General features: G+C 34.9%; 1 protein-coding gene across 1 annotated transcript in view; it reads right to left on the bottom strand.

Moving 5' to 3' along the window:
- LOC121384453 overlaps nt 1–15,861 on the bottom strand; it is a 75,354-nt gene extending 59,493 nt beyond the window's left edge. The window contains exon 1 of the mRNA XM_041514852.1: nt 15,766–15,861. The gene's annotated coding sequence lies outside the window, so the exon portion shown is untranslated. The remainder of the gene's footprint in view (nt 1–15,765) is intronic.
- Between the last annotated feature and the right edge of the window lie 2,670 nt (nt 15,862–18,531).

The raw sequence follows: 18,531 nt of genomic DNA, 5'->3' as shown, positions 1-18,531 counted from the left end.
AACATTTTATTCGGTCCCAAGGGTGTTCCGTTTAGAGAAGTTTCACTGTATATATATAGCATTTGTTCACTGGTCGTTTATTAAATAACGACAGTCGTTGATCACCAAAACAGATAATTGAATACTAACTTACAAGTTAATTTCACTAAATTATTACCTACAATGGCAATAAATGGGCAAGGTGGACACATTACACGTTATAAAGATTATATTGATTGCCATAACAACATCATTAAAGGTAAGAGACATTATCATGTTATGGATTTTCTTCGAGATTTCTTCCTACTATATTCTGTATGCAGTCATCTGTGATAAGTGATCAGCTGATTGTCCTTCATAATAGAGAAAACTGTCTGGGTAGGAACACCGGCCTTTGTGATAAAGTGCTTAAGCCATCAGACATATGCCTGGTAGGTACTGAGTTTGCACCCAGGTACCGGCTCCCACCCAGAACTAGTTTTAAGAACTCAATGGGAAGGTGTAAGACCAGTACCTAGACTTCTCTATTTCCAACAAGGTGCGGGATGTAGCCCAGTGGTAAGGCACTCGTTTGATGCGCAGTCAGTCTGGGATCGACCCAAATCTGTCGGCTTATTGTGCTATTTCTTATTCCAGCCAGTGCACCAGGACTGGTGTATCAAATGCAGTGGTATGTGCTATTCTGTCTGTGGGATAGTGCATATAAAAGATCCCTTGCTACTAATGAAAAAAGGTAGTGGGTTTTCTCTCTAAGATTAAATGTCAAAATTACCAAATGTTTGACATCCAATAGCCGATGATTAATATTTTTTTAGTGGTGTCCGGCCAAAAAACCCAAAATACATTAGTTTTAAAGAGAGCATCTAGACTAGATGCATGAAATGTGTGCGTCTGCAAAACCACATGTGGCTAGCCAGAATGAAATAATTGTATAAGGTATATATGCCCAAAATGCAATCCACAGATGTAACAGTCTGACCACACCCATGCGCCGCATCAAGTCTGTGTGAGCCTTAACTTAGATTACGGGGAGCCAGTTAACAGTTCACTTTACTGATAGAATTACCTTTTATGACACCCAATAGCCAATGTGTATATTGTGCTGGGGTGTCATTAAACATTGATTCATTCATTACTGATAGAATTACCTTTTATGACACCCAGTAGCCAATGTGTATAATGTGCTGGGGTGTCATTAAACATTGATTCATTCATTACTGATAGAATTACCTTTTATGACACCCAGTAGCCAATGTGTATGTTGTGCTGGGGTGTCATTAAACATTGATTCATTCATTACTGATAGAATTACCTTTTATGACACCCAATAGCCAATATGTATAATGTGCTGGGGTGTCATTAAACACTGATTCATTCATTACTGATAGAATTACCTTTTATGACACCCAATAGCCAATGTGTATGTTGTGCTGGGGTGTTATTAAACATTGATTCATTCATTACTGATAGAATTACCTTTTATGACACCCAGTAGCCAATGTGTATAATGTGCTGGGGTGTCATTAAACATTGATTCATTCATTACTGATAGAATTACCTTTTATGACACCCAATAGCCAATGTGTATGTTGTGCTGGGGTGTCATTAAACATTGATTCATTCATTATTGATAGAATTACCTTTTATGACACCCAGTAGCCAATGTGTATGTTGTGCTGGGGTGTCATTAAACATTGATTCATTCATTACTGATAGAATTACCTTTTATGACACCCAGTAGCCAATGTGTATATTGTGCTGGGGTGTCATTAAACATTGATTCATTCATTACTGAGAGAATTACCTTTTATGACACCCAGTAGCCAATGTGTATGTTATGCTGGGGTGTCATTAAACATTGATTCATTCATTACTGATAGAATTACCTTTTATGACACCCAATAGCCAATGTGTATATTGTGCTGGGGTGTCATTAAACATTGATTCATTCATTACTGATAGAATTACCTTTTATGACACCCAGTAGCCAATGTGTATGTTGTGCTGGGGTGTCATTAAACTTTGATTCATTCATTACTGATAGAATTACCTTTTATGACACCCAGTAGCCAATGTGTATATTGTGCTGGGGTGTCATTAAACATTGATTCATTCATTACTGATAGTATATAGATTTACAAGCTAAAGAGGGATACAAATTACACTCATCGAACTAGTCTGAGGGGATTGTTGGGGAATGTGAGTGATAGCTCCCCTTAAATGACAAGGTCTGCTGAACAGACAGTCCAGATCAATGGACTATGTGTCCATGATAATGCACTTTAATTTTAACTGGCTATAACAGGGCATGGGTTTTTGCCAAAGGCCAAATGCTCACTTAGCTACTCAAATTTGAGCCTGCCTACAGCATTTTTAACCAGTAGCTTTTGTAAAAAAAATAAACACAAAATTAAAAACCAACATTGTCACTTGAAATGATATCAAGAATTATTATCCAGTGACAAAAAAGCTGCCATAAATAAAGACCATGGCAATTTCTGTCAGAGCCGCTATTATGTTTGAGACCTGAAATAAGCATAAATCAAATGAAACGTGTACAAAACTGATCAACACTAAAGGTACCCATATTTTTTTTTTAGTTTAAAGACTGGTAATATGTTTGGTCATATATCATCATTAATTTTCTTTAACATATATATATATATATAATAAATGTATACATAATTATGCTTTAGACGAATCCTTCTTCAGAGAGATTCATGCATGCAGTGCAGCACCGTTGGATGAAGTGTGTTGACTGCCAAGGGTTTTCTTTATAAGTAACAGATAGGCATGTCAATAGGGCAAGTGCATTCTAGTTAAGATGAGGATAAAGTTAAAGTTTGTCTTGTCTAACGACACCACTAGAGCACATTAATTTATTAATCATCAGCTATTGGATGTAAAATATTTGGTAATTTTATCATTAGTCTTAGAGAAAAAACCCACTACATTCTTCAATAAGTAGCAAGGATTCTTTTATATGCACCATCTCACCAGACAGGACAGCACATACCACAGCCTTTGATATACCAGTCGTGATGCATGGCCTTTGCCATGAGTAAAATGAAGGTGAGCTGAGGATCACTCTCCACTAATGGTGCTAGGCGACCAAGCAGATGTAGTACATCTTGTTTTTCAAACTTAAACTTCTGGTCATTTATATTATATATAGTTGTATTTACATTGGGTGTAGTTTTTTAAAAGAAAGAAACAAAACTATGTCTATTGCATGGTTATTGTAAAAAAAAAGTCAAATAAAAATACAATAATAAAAAAGAGTTTCAAATATACTGGTAGTCCATTAAACATTTTCTTGCAAGGCGATCAATTTACCACTTTCCTAAAACTTCGCGGGTGAGTTTTGAGGGGAGTGAGAGCGATCACTCACCTTGCTTGGCAAAGACCATTCAGTGGATGTAAGAACATTTCAAATCGTTTCACTTTCCCAGACAATAATTTAACAAATATTCATTGGCATCGGCTACATGTTTCATTTTAATTTTCTGCCAGTAATTTTCTTTCTGTACCAACAAACAGAAAATAAACAGAAACAGCAAACGGGACTCCCTTTATCTGCAGTGTTCTCACCTCACCAGGTCCATCCGTGTCTATGGGGATCAGTTGTATAAGAAACGCTATCGATTCCTTTCAGTCAGTCCCCAATTACATTAAAGAGCATCGGAGTAATTTGTGAAAATAAGCAGCCATTGATTCCGCGTTATTTCAGCTGTGAAAATAATCCTTTAGGGAATGAACTAGCTTTATTCATCTTCAATCATAATCATCAAAGTAATACTTCTTCCCAATAAACTAGATGTATCAAATGACAATGGAATTATAGTTTACTCAGAGCAAAAAATCTAACTATGGGAAAGCATTAAATGAAATAAGGTGTTTACTTTTTTTGCAAAACATCTATACTGATGAAAGGAAACCATGACATTTTAGATCAAATTTAATTGTAAACTAGTGTAGTTCTGTCTGTATAAAATACAAAAATATGATGTGGGACTGAATGTCACTAATATGGGATTGAATGTCAGTATTATGATTGGCTTTTTGACTCTATGGATGAAGGATTTGGTTGCAATCAATATTTGCTATTACTACATCAGGCCTTGACTGTAACTTTTTTCATTTGTTTTTATTTAAACATGTTGTTTTAGGTGGGGGTTTTTGTGTGTGTGTTTAAGCACCTTGTTGATTGCGGAGTAACTGGATGTACAAAAGAAATCTAGTAGCCCGGCGGACCACCAGTTTTTGACATCTGGTAGCCCGAGCGAGAAATCAGTAGCCAAAACACCCCGAGCTATCACTAAGGTTGAGCCCTGTACACATGTGTTCCTTTATTTCTTTCCATCAGTATAGTATCTGTGTTTTAATTTAACATACTGCACCAGAGCCTCGATTATGTAAGTAAGATATTGAATGAATGCCAGGGTTCCCACTAGAAATTGTGTTGAGGGTTCTGTGATTTCATCCATTTTTTTCCCCCATCATGATTGTGGAAAAAGCATCAAGTACGTTGCATACTAACTGATAAATAAACAACATTGTTGTATGTCACAGACACTCTGCCTTTAGCATTCAGGAATGTTTAAAACTACTTTTTAACCTTTCTAAAAACAATGTCAGACTGCAGTGTTGAGGGTACACATTTTCTGAGGGTACAGTTTACCCATTTTACCTTCTGAAAAAAGAATAATGACTGAATGCAACTGTTAAATTCTACAATCACAGAATTATTTTATATTAAAAATGTACTGGTAGGTAAAGGCTGCAATTGTGTCTGTCTATCCAAAGTTCCCATTAAAGGTTGTTAGCAATTGGAAGGTCAGTTGTTAATTCAACTGCAATTGTATCTGTCTATCCATAGATCCCATTCGAGGACGTTAGCAACTGGCAGGTCAGTTATTAATTCAACTTTCAATTGGGGTGGAGGGGCAGGTACATATATTCTGGCCACCTCAGCTTCAGAGATGGGGAAGATGACTAGTCCCCCACCATTTGAGGCCCAAAACATTTAATTTGTTTTGTCCTGCTATATAACATATAAACCAATTAAATGTGCTTGTGCCCCTCCACTATATGATCCTTCCCCCACCATAGATATTGTTCCTACAGGTATGTTGCTCCCCATTTCTGACACCTGTGTTATCCTGTAATATAGTTCAGTTATGCAAACTAGACACACCACTAGTTTTAATGATGTTGTGTGTTTTCACTATCAGCTGTCTTGATACAACATGCAAAATCTCATCGGCACTTGTAGTACACTGTGCGGGACGTAACCCAGTGGTAAAGCACTCACTCAATGCGTGATCAGTCTGGGATCGATCCCCGTCGGTGGGCCCATTGGGCTATTTCTCGTTCCAGCCAGTACACCACGACCCTATCTGTGGGATGGTGCATATAAAAGATCCCTTGCTGCTAATCGAAAAGAGTAGCCCATGAAGTGGCAACAGCGGGTTTCCTTTCTCAATATCTGTGTGGTCCTTAACCATATATCCAACGTCATATAAGCGTAAATAAAATGTGTTGAGTGTGTCGTTAAATAAAACATTTCCTTCCTTTCTTTGTAGTACACTATTCAAGTTAAAGTCACAGACCCTAGTTTCAATCTGTGAAAATGGTCAATGATTAATCGACAAAGCTGTAACACATTTGGATACATTTACAATAAAGTAAATTTGTATTACTTAATCATTTAAAAAACAAGACATGCATCAATAACATGCCATTCTTCAAATCCTTTGATTATCATCATACTCACCTTTCTAGGTCATATAAAAATGCACTGTGGTAAACATAAGCAGCAATGTTTGTACAAGTCTTGTGATGTTTTTCACTTCTCAAAATTAAGATACTGTTATGCAAATACTCATGTACTTGTTATCAGAGAACCAAAGTGTTATTAAAACTGTTTGTTTTTGTATTTTGAATTAGTAAATACTGTTGGATTCTGAGTTTATTAAAACTATAATTGTGCAAGTTTATTAAACCTGTAGCTGTGTTTTTATTTTGCATTAGTAACCAATGATAAGAGATGGTGAGGCAAGACTGCAGCTTTAAACAGTGAAAACAAAAAGGAGAAGAGAAATACAAATGAGATTGCGGCTTTAATTCCAGTGTAATTCTATATAAACCGTGGTGCCGTAACACATTGGCGTATTACATCGCACTGTAATAGTGGGTATAAACACTGGTGTTAATGTAGGGAATCAATTCTAATGATCGGCAAGAGTTGAATGCAATCCTAGTCCAGCCACACTCCGTTCAGCCTACACGCACAGACAGAATGAAGTCAAGTATGCGTCTTGTGGGAAACCACAAAAGAAACCCACACAAGACAAGAAATCATTGCCAAAGTAAAACGTGCTGGTTTATCGACATACAAGTTACACAACAGTCTAGACTTTTTTCTTTTTTTTTCTTAATATATTATTAAGTAAGAGGGAAGATATGATGAGAACAACAGTGTTTGACAAGTGAAACAGGGCCATTCTCAACAATAGACACCCTCAGACCAAATCAGTTTCAGTTGTGAAAAGTGTTAAAATTTTCTAATAAAAGAGATATAAGCAATGTATTAATGCACCAAGGGGCGAGACGTAGCCCAGTGGCAAAGTGCTCGCTTGATGCACATTTGGTCTGGGATCAATCTCCATCAGTGGGCCTATTGGGCTATTTTTCATTTCAGCCAGTGCACCACAACTGTTATCAAAGGCCATGGTATATGCTATCCTGTATGTGGGATGGTCATATATAAGATCCCTTGCTATTAATGGAAAAAAGAGTTGGTTTCCTCTGTACATCTTAATGTCGAAATTACAAAATGTCTGACATCCAATACCTGATTATTAAAAAAATCAATGTGGTGTCATTAAACAAACCAAACTTTGATGCACCCCAAGTACTGGGATTTCCCATACTTAAGTCCACTCGAAATTCCTCCATGGTAACAAAAAATTATATTGTGTTTATTATTAAGCATAGAAGAAGCTTTGTAGCCATTCTCAACAATAGTTGAGACAAATTTTACATGCACTAGAATTAAAGATTCCTTATCATAGTTGAAATGTCAAATTTTTATATCTTTACATTTAACTGTCTAATAATAATAACACCTTCAAATTAATCAATATCAAATATAATGTTTTACTTAATTAAACAACTCAGTAATATAAATATTGTAATATCCTGGCTTCGGCAAGAATCCCTAGATCAGAAATTACACATGAAATAAACATCATGTATCCATTAGAATAACAATAACAATCATACTGACTGGCGTCGGAAGCACTATAGCTCTTCCCTATCCTCAGCTATGAAATTGAGGTGGCTAGAATGCACCTTTTGTCTTTACATATACGTGTGTGTGTGTGTTTGTTTGTTTGTTTGTTTGTTTGTTTGTTTGTTTGTGTGTGTGTGTGTGTGTGAGTGTGTGTTTGTGTGTCTATATATATATATATATATATATAGAGAGAGAGAGAGAGAGAGAGAGAGAGAGAGAGAGAGAGAGAGAGAGAGAGAGAGAGAGAGAGAGAGAGAGAGAGAGAGAGAGAGAGAGAGAGAGAGAGAGAGAGAGAGGTTATTACCAGAGTGTTTTTCGGTATCATCAATATCATATATTAGGAATAAAAATTGTATTATGCAAGCCTCAGGCGAGCATAATACATTATTTTTATTCCTAATACCGGTATATGATATTGACGATACCGAAATACATGAGGGTAATAATCTCTTTATCATATAAGCTCAAGCTTAATACAACATATTTTTGTAAACTGTACACACAACTTTAATTCCAGTCAGCCATTACTAGATGTAAGAATATGTGGCGTGGTGTATTTTTGAATGGAAATGACGTCAAACACGAATGACGTCATTTTGGATGTCCTTACATCAAAATAAAGTTATGACTAATGTTTTTTGTTTTCTGAACACTGGACAGCTTTCAGTGTCAAATTGTCATTGAAATGTTTTTATTTGATGACTATAAATGCATACATCAATCATGGAGTGTCACCCGAGTACGTTTGCTTAAATGTCAATAAACCTAGTGCCGAGACCTCGACTAATTTACATCTAATTTGCAAAGTTATCAAATTCTTAAAGTATGTGATCTATGTATATATATACCAGTATTATTATAGTATAAATATTTCTTCCTACTTTTTTTTCAACTTCATAATTTAAGCTCTGGGCCTATTTTCAAGATAAAATTTTATCTTCTCCAAAGTTGTATTTTTCATATTTAAACCCGGGCCTAACTGCGAGAAATCCCGGTAGTACACGTAAACAAAGTGTGATACCTCATATTCAACCTACCTGAAACACAAACAAGGTGTTACATGGCATTCAAAAGATTTTAAACTTGTTTTAACATTCATTTTTGCAGGAAATCAATCACATTTTTTCTAGTTCTTAAATAGCAGACTTTCACTTCTGAAGAAGCAAGAAGAGTGTAAAGTTACACTTTTTAAAATGTCAAGGATGAAACAATTGCATGCCACAAAATAATCAGTATTAGATGAGAAAGGTGCAGAAAAGTCACAGCCTTGAATTAGATTAAGTTTCTTAAGTGATACTGAAGTTTGATTCTCTTGTTTTCATGAAATTACAAACACGCAATTTGGTTACATGTCCTCAACATTTTGTAATAAATTAATTGCAAAACATATATATGTCATGAAGTTTGAAAATAAAAATGATTTCTCATTGGACCAAAACCCATAAACCGAAGCTGAATTCATTTATAAATTAATATTTATTTTTATGAATAGCAATGCTACCACTGGCATAGATTTTATATTGGGGGGGGGGGGGGGGAAGGGGGGGGGCACCTACATTGTGGGGATGAACCACACTGTCTATGAGTCATTCTATGGGGTAACAGACAAAATATAAATATTGGATGTCAAACCAAGGTAAGTATATGAAAATGATCTATTACATAAAAATAATATTCTATAATATTGTGTAAAAAACCACAAAAACCCCCACAAAACACCCACAAAAAACATCACCACCAGTGTAATGAGGTGTGACAAATGCATATATCACCGGTATAGGTATTTTCAAAATTGGTAATACTGTATAAATATTAAAATCTTTCAAATACCTTCAGTATTAATTACAAGAGAAATTTAAAAGATTCCACCACATTTCTTTTGTCAAACATATCTGTTCCAATGAACTTCATATGATGACACTCCACCAAATTGTGAAGCACAGTCAATGTTAATACCTCTGTGGAGAATCTTTTTTAAGAATAAACGTAGACAGGAATTAAACCTTATTGTTGTACTATCACGGTCAGATTGTGACCATTGTCAACAGCCTAGTTTCCCGGTTGCGAATGGCCAACATTAATGACTATTAGTCAAATCAATCGGATCTTTCTCTGCTAAATACACAATCAATAACGTAGCAAGGTTCCTTCCATCGTCCATACAGAGTGATTAGAGTCCTATTAAAGATTTCTACAATGTTAGTACACACATACCATCCATACAGTGATTAGAGTGCTGTTAAAGATTTCTACAATGTTAGTACACACATACCATCCATACAGTGATTAGAGTGCTGTTAAAGATTTCTACAATGTTAGTACACACATACCATCCATACAGTGATTAGAGTGCTGTTAAAGATTTCTACAATGTTAGTACACATATACCATCCATACAGAGTGATTAGAGTGCTGTTAAAGATTTGTAGTACACACATACCATCCATACAGTGATCAGAGTGCTGTTAAAGATTTCTACAATGTTAGTACACACATACCATCCATACAGTGATCAGAGTGCTGTTAAAGATTTCTACAATGTTAGTACACATATACCATCCATACAGTGATTAGAGTGCTGTTAAAGATTTCTACAATGTTAGTACACACATACCATCCATACAGTGATTAGAGTGCTGTTAAAGATTTCTACAATGTTAGTACACACATACCATCCATACAGTGATTAGAGTGCTGTTAAAGATTTCTACAATGTTAGTACACACATACCATCCATACAGTGATTAGAGTGCTGTTAAAGATTTCTACAATGTTAGTACACACATACCATCCATACAGTGATTAGAGTGCTGTTAAAGATTTCTACAATGTTAGTACACACATACCATCCATACAGTGATTAGAGTGCTGTTAAAGATTTCTACAATGTTAGTACACACATACCATCCATACAGTGATTAGAGTGCTGTTAAAGATTTCTACAATGTTAGTACACACATACCATCCATACAGTGATTAGAGTGCTGTTAAAGATTTCTACAATGTTAGTACACACATACCATCCATACAGTGATTAGAGTGCTGTTAAAGATTTCTACAATGTTAGTACACACATACCATCCATACAGTGATTAGAGTGCTGTTAAAGATTTCTACAATGTTAGTACACACATACCATCCATACAGTGATTAGAGTGCTGTTAAAGATTTCTACAATGTTAGTACACACATACCATCCATACAGTGATTAGAGTGCTGTTAAAGATTTCTACAATGTTAGTACACACATACCATCCATACAGTGATTAGAGTGCTGTTAAAGATTTCTACAATGTTAGTACACACATACCATCCATACAGTGATTAGAGTGCTGTTAAAGATTTCTACAATGTTAGTACACACATACCATCCATACAGTGATTAGAGTGCTGTTAAAGATTTCTACAATGTTAGTACACACATACCATCCATACAGTGATTAGAGTGCTGTTAAAGATTTCTACAATGTTAGTACACACATACCATCCATACAGTGATTAGAGTGCTGTTAAAGATTTCTACAATGTTAGTACACACATACCATCCATACAGTGATTAGAGTGCTGTTAAAGATTTCTACAATGTTAGTACACATATACCATCCATACAGTGATTAGAGTGCTGTTAAAGATTTCTACAATGTTAGTACACATATACCATCCATACAGAGTGATTAGAGTGCTGTTAAAGATTTGTAGTACACACATACCATCCATACAGTGATCAGAGTGCTGTTAAAGATTTCTACAATGTTAGTACACACATACCATCCATACAGTGATTAGAGTGCTGTTAAAGATTTCTACAATGTTAGTACACACATACCATCCATACAGTGATTAGAGTGCTGTTAAAGATTTCTACAATGTTAGTACACACATACCATCCATACAGTGATTAGAGTGCTGTTAAAGATTTCTACAATTTTAGTACACACATACCATCCATACAGTGATTAGAGTGCTGTTAAAGATTTCTACAATGTTAGTACACACATACCATCCATACAGTGATTAGAGTGCTGTTAAAGATTTCTACAATGTTAGTACACACATACCATCCATACAGTGATTAGAGTGCTGTTAAAGATTTCTACAATGTTAGTACACACATACCATCCATACAGTGATTAGAGTGCTGTTAAAGATTTCTACAATGTTAGTACACACATACCATCCATACAGTGATTAGAGTGCTGTTAAAGATTTCTACAATGTTAGTACACACATACCATCCATACAGTGATCAGAGTGCTGTTAAAGATTTCTACAATGTTAGTACACACATACCATCCATACAGAGTGATCAGAGTGCTGTTAAAGATTTCTACAATGTTAGTACACATATACCATCCATACAGTGATTAGAGTGCTGTTAAAGATTTCTACAATGTTAGTACACACATACCATCCATGCAGAGTGATTAGAGTTCTGTTAAAGATTTCTACAATGTTAGTACACACATACCATCCATACAGTGATTAGAGTGCTGTTAAAGATTTCTACAATGTTAGTACACACATACCATCCATACAGTGATTAGAGTGCTGTTAAAGATTTCTACAATGTTAGTACACACATACCATCCATACAGAGTGATTAGAGTGCTGTTAAAGATTTCTACAAGGTTAGTACACACATACCATCCATACAGTGATTAGAGTGCTGTTAAAGATTTCTACAATGTTAGTACACACATACCATCATACAGTGATTAGAGTGCTGTTAAAGATTTCTACAATGTTAGTACACACATACCATCATACAGTGATTAGAGTGCTGTTAAAGATTTCTACAATGTTAGTACACACATACCATCCATACAGTGATTAGAGTGCTGTTAAAGATTTCTACAATGTTAGTACACACATACCATCATACAGTGATTAGAGTGCTGTTAAAGATTTCTACAATGTTAGTACACACATACCATCCATACAGTGATTAGAGTGCTGTTAAAGATTTCTACAATGTTAGTACACACATACCATCCATACAGTGATCAGAGTGCTGTTAAAGATTTCTACAATGTTAGTACACATATACCATCCATACAGAGTGATCAGAGTGCTGTTAAAGATTTCTACAATGTTAGTACACATATACCATCCATACAGTGATTAGTCCTATTAAAGATTTCTACAATGTTAGTACACACATACCATCCATGCAGAGTGATTAGAGTTGTGTTAAAGATTTCTACAATATTAGTACACACATACCATCCATACAGTGATTAGAGTGCTGTTAAAGATTTCTACAATGTTAGTACACATATACCATCCATACAGTGATTAGAGTCCTATTAAAGATTTCTACAATGTTAGTACACACATACCATCCATACAGAGTGATTAGAGTGCTGTTAAAGATTTCTACAAGGTTAGTACACACATACCATCCATACAGTGATTAGAGTGCTGTTAAAGATTTCTACAATGTTAGTACACACATACCATCCATACAGTGATTAGAGTGCTGTTAAAGATTTCTACAATGTTAGTACACACATACCATCCATACAGTGATTAGAGTGCTGTTAAAGATTTCTACAATGTTAGTACACACATACCATCCATACAGTGATTAGAGTGCTGTTAAAGATTTCTACAATGTTAGTACACACATACCATCCATACAGTGATTAGAGTGCTGTTAAAGATTTCTACAATGTTAGTACACACATACCATCCATACAGTGATTAGAGTGCTGTTAAAGATTTCTACAATGTTAGTACACACATACCATCCATACAGTGATCAGAGTGCTGTTAAAGATTTCTACAATGTTAGTACACACATACCATCCATACAGTGATTAGAGTGCTGTTAAAGATTTCTACAATGTTAGTACACACATACCATCCATACAGTGATTAGAGTGCTGTTAAAGATTTCTACAATGTTAGTACACACATACCATCCATACAGTGATTAGAGTGCTGTTAAAGATTTCTACAATGTTAGTACACACATACCATCCATACAGTGATTAGAGTGCTGTTAAAGATTTCTACAATGTTAGTACACACATACCATCCATACAGTGATCAGAGTGCTGTTAAAGATTTCTACAATGTTAGTACACACATACCATCCATACAGTGATCAGAGTGCTGTTAAAGATTTCTACAATGTTAGTACACACATACCATCCATACAGTGATCAGAGTGCTGTTAAAGATTTCTACAATGTTAGTACACACATACCATCCATACAGTGATTAGAGTGCTGTTAAAGATTTCTACAATGTTAATACACACATACCATCATACAGTGATTAGAGAGCTGTTAAAGATTTCTACAATGTTAGTACACACATACCATCCATACAGTGATTAGAGTGCTGTTAAAGATTTCTACAATGTTAGTACACACATACCATCCATACAGTGATTAGAGTGCTGTTAAAGATTTCTACAATGTTAGTACACACATACCATCCATACAGTGATTAGAGTGCTGTTAAAGATTTCTACAATGTTAGTACACACATACCATCATACAGTGATTAGAGTGCTGTTAAAGATTTCTACAATGTTAGTACACACATACCATCCATACAGTGATTAGAGTGCTGTTAAAGATTTCTACAATGTTAGTACACACATACCATCCATACAGTGATTAGAGTGCTGTTAAAGATTTCTACAATGTTAGTACACACATACCATTCATACAGTGATTAGAGTGCTGTTAAAGATTTCTACAATGTTAGTACACACATACCACGGTGCTGGATATTGTGGTATTCCTTAGACAGTGTAACGTAATTATTACATGTACTTGGTAATCGTGGTATATTATTTCTGTCTAATATTTAGTTTCTTTCTTGTAATAGTAATATTTTAAAATCTAGTCATGTGAAATGTATTTCTGGGTGTATAACCAATTACAAATTCATCTTGCTGGCAATCTAGAACTTAAATCTTAATTTTTAAATACTATGGTAGCAGGTTTGAATGTCTGCTAATGTTCAAGATCAATGTAAGTTTATAACTGTCAAACATCCTGATATTTCAATAGAATTTTTTTCTTCTTTTTTTCTTTACTTTTGTTAAAATTATGTAACACTCAAAGCCACCCCATGTTCCATATCACAATGACATAACTTAACTAAATATTTATTTTTAATCACACTGCCCCTTTTCCTCTCTCTCCTTTAAATTCCATCTTATTTCTTCCCTACATGCTGGGCTGGAAATAGCGGCCTGTGATAAGCAGTCCATTTTTCAGACCTAGCAGCTTAAATAAAAATTCACCTGCTAAAATTTACCAAAATATTGCATGTCTAGAGATTATATCATTTTGTATTTAGCTCAGGTTGAGCTTGTGATTCTGTTATATTTTAATTTTATAATGTTCTGATAGAGGATACTCGCTGAGTGTCGTGATATCATAATTTATCAGCACGAGCTGATAAAAGTATGAAATCTGAGGCTTGCCGAGGATTTTTATACTTTTATCAACGAGTGCTGATAAATTATGATATCACAAGACACGAGGAGGGTATTCTTTTTATCATCCATTATCATACTTTTCATTTGCGACACAGAAAGTACCATACAGTGTTTTAAGGAAGACAGTGTATCTTTAAAAACATATTAAGTAACTAAACAAAATAATAAAAAACATTTAAAAAGCTAATCAGAAAGTACCATACAATGTTTTAAGGAAGACAGTGTATCTTTAAAAACATATTAAGTAACTAAAAAAAAAAATTTTTTTAAAAAATTAAAAAAGCTAATCAGAAAGTACCATACAGTGTTTTAAGGACAACAGTGTATCTTTAAAAACATATTATGTAACTGAAAAAAAAGCAAAAAAAAAAGCTATACTTCGGACAACACTGAAAATGCCACATGTACAGATCAGTGTATGTGAATGAAATGAGATATTAAAATCCAGAGGTAACCCCATCCCTTCTTGGCTGAGAGCAACAAGGATAATTACCATTTCCAATCATGTAGCAGTATAATGTAGATGTAGATGTCTAATGGATTTCTGATCAGTTAACACCGGTCAGCAAAATGTTAAACAGATAACATCCAAAAATCTTACAAAAGCTGATGTTAATTATAAATGCTCTTAGTGTTCATTTGCAAATGAGATTTGTTATCTTGTATGTTAAATAATATCCATGTATGCATGGAAACGTTTGTTATTTTATTTTTTAAAATTACCCATATACCCCCCGTTTCCGTGTTCAGTCTCAGTAAAGACAGAAAATACTTCCACTCTCACCAGTACTACATGCCACAGATCCAAGTAATCACTTTCTTATTTATCTATTTCTGAAATCTGTTTCATTTTGGACTGCCTATATAATTTGGACTAAACAGATTTTCAGAGAGAATAAAAGAAAAGTACTTAATAGCAAATCCAATACTAAAAATACCAATTTACCAAATACAAGATCCATTAACACAAACAGTATTGAGGTGAAGCGATGCTGAGGCATTAGCAACACAAAGAAAAGTACTTTACCGTATATTCATTCATGAGTTGTTTGTTAAAGTATCCTTTCTTGTCACCGTGATATCCCAGTACAGTTTAGTCCATCATTAACATGTAGATCTGAAAAATAGTGGCAGTTATTAACTGTGTTTATATAACCCACACATGTATGTCAGGGGTGGGGAAAAGCCCTTTGTACGTACATACTCAAAAAATACATTACACAATTTTTACTAAGGATATTTTGAAAGAAATATATCAAATAAAGCAAGTGCATTTATTGTGCATGATGGATGCCATATCTAACTGTAGTCGTGTTATTAATTACCATGGAGATGTATGGAACATTCAAATCACAGACACTCATTAATCATAATGTGATGATGTACAAATTTAAGATGTGCACAAACTGTTTATCATGATATATCTGATATATCCCTAGCAAACATTCAGTAGTACTTCACATTAATAAACATTAATAAAGAATTTATTTACTTTTCAATATAATTAAACAAAATTCTTCATTAAAACATCAATTACTGTCATATGTTGCATATTGCCTGTGGACTATATGTTTTAACATATAAAAATATTCCCTGCAGACTATTCAACAGTGTGGGCTATGTGACCCTGTCTGTTTCGCAGAGCTATATGAAATGAAATGTTCATTTTACAAAGACTGTATAATTTTAAACAAGAGTAACAGTGAGGTACATGATACGCCCATAGGAGTTTGATGGAAAACCATAGATATTAATGAATATGATATGGGTACGATTCAATTCTAATTATGCAAATATAGACAAATTATTTTATTTATTTGTATCGTAGTAATCTAGTAATTGTATGTGACACACCACCATCCCAAGTTGTTCCTACATGTGAGGCTTGATGGTCCTGTATGCATCTGTATGCAAGATATGGTCTGGACAAGGATTTACTATTATGTGCATTAGACCAAGAAAAGTAGGTCACAGTGACCTAGTAATAGTACGCGATACACCACCATCCCAAGTTGTTCTTACATGTGAGGTTTGATGGTCCTATATGCAAGATATGGTCTGGACAAGGATTTACTGCTATGTGCAGTAGACCGTGAAAAGTAGGTCACAGTGACCTAGTAATAGTACGTGACACACCACCATCCCAAGTTGTTCCTACATGTGAGGTTTGATGGTCCTGTATGCATCTGTATGCAAGACATGGTCCGGACAAGAAAATTTTAACAGATGGATGGACAGACGGACTGATGGACAGGCATATAAAAATCAAGTACAAAATAGTACATAACTATTTATTTTAAAAACACCAGTATTTGAATAATTTTACAGGGTGAAATTACAACAAGAATTGTGCAGAATTAAATGTTTAAATATGTTTAATTAAACGTTTTTGGTTCACTATGATGGACATCCATAGGTAAAACTATAAACCAAGTTTCATTGATCTAGGACTTATATAGTTTGTAAGAAATGGATCAAAACAGAAAACTTGACTGCCATTAGAAACGTAACACGTACACCTCTCACCTTTTTACTACCTAAATAGGGTCTCCATGAGTACTTGGCACAGGCTGAGTCTAGCAAGACTCGAGTCCATTCACAGGACTCCAGTACCCATACAAGGAAGAGCACTCTCATTTAATTCTATTTTTTACATCATTTTGCCATATGCTTGCCGCTGATTATATTATAGGGCTATGAGATATGAAGGGAAACAAAAGTCGAATGTGTGGAATACAATACAATGTCATGATTTGGCAGCCATGTTCAGCACTGGAATTAAGATACATAATGCCATTTCACTTTATTCCCAAGTCTCATTATCATCTAGTGTAAGTGTCGGGGACTCGGGTCTGGGTCAAGTTCGACCCTTGAGTACTCGAGTCCAATATTTTGGACTCGTGGAGGTCCTATTCCTAAAGGTGAGACAACAGGAACAACTCATCAGCAATCAACAGGAAAACAAACAGTATTCAAGGTGGCCATGGGATCGACTGTCTATCATATAGATGGTGGCCCAATGGCATATTTCTCATTCCTGCCAGTGCACCACAACTGGTATATCAAAGGCCATGTATGTGTTATCCTGTCTGTGGGATTAGTGTATATAAAAGGTCCCTTGCTACTAATGGGAAAATGTAGCAGGTTTCCTCTCTAAGACTATATGTCAAAATTACCAAATGTTTGACATCCAATAGCCAATGATTAATAAATCATTATGCTCTAGTGATGTCGTTAAACAAAACAAAGTTCTATCCACCGGTGTGGGCTATGTGACTATATTTTTCTCCCCTGTAAAACCTATTTATAACTACCAGCAGTTATGGGCTATCTAATGTATAGTGGGCAATACCCAGGAAATTACGCTACATTCAAAAAAACATTTTCTATTCCCAAAGAATTTGGATTCAATGTTTCTCTTTTCATTATCATAATAAACTCAAAATGAGAAAGAACTTTTAAAAATATCACACACTATAAAAATCTTGAGACATCTCTCTCAGTTATGATTCAGTATTTCGATAACAAAACACATTTGTTGTCCATTATCAACTGCCATAACTTGTGCATCCATCAGATTCTTAAAGTTCTCCTCAAGTTGATTTGATCTGTGGGTTAGTTTGGCTTGTATTGATTCATCTCGAGATGAGGTAATAGATGAAAGATTTCCCATTTGGAAGAGTAAACTGATGTCCATTCAAGCGGAAACCACTAGTTGATCTCACACACCGCTACTTCCTTGTCTAAAGCTGCCTTCCATTTCGGTTAGGAAGGCGAAAAATTGATGTGGTGA

The sequence above is a fragment of the Gigantopelta aegis genome, chromosome 10 (assembly GCF_016097555.1).
Source record: "Gigantopelta aegis isolate Gae_Host chromosome 10, Gae_host_genome, whole genome shotgun sequence".
Classification (NCBI taxonomy): Eukaryota; Metazoa; Mollusca; class Gastropoda; order Neomphalida; family Peltospiridae; genus Gigantopelta; species Gigantopelta aegis.
The sequence above is the reverse complement of the archived record's forward strand: the minus strand, read 5'-3'. Positions and strand labels throughout refer to the sequence as shown.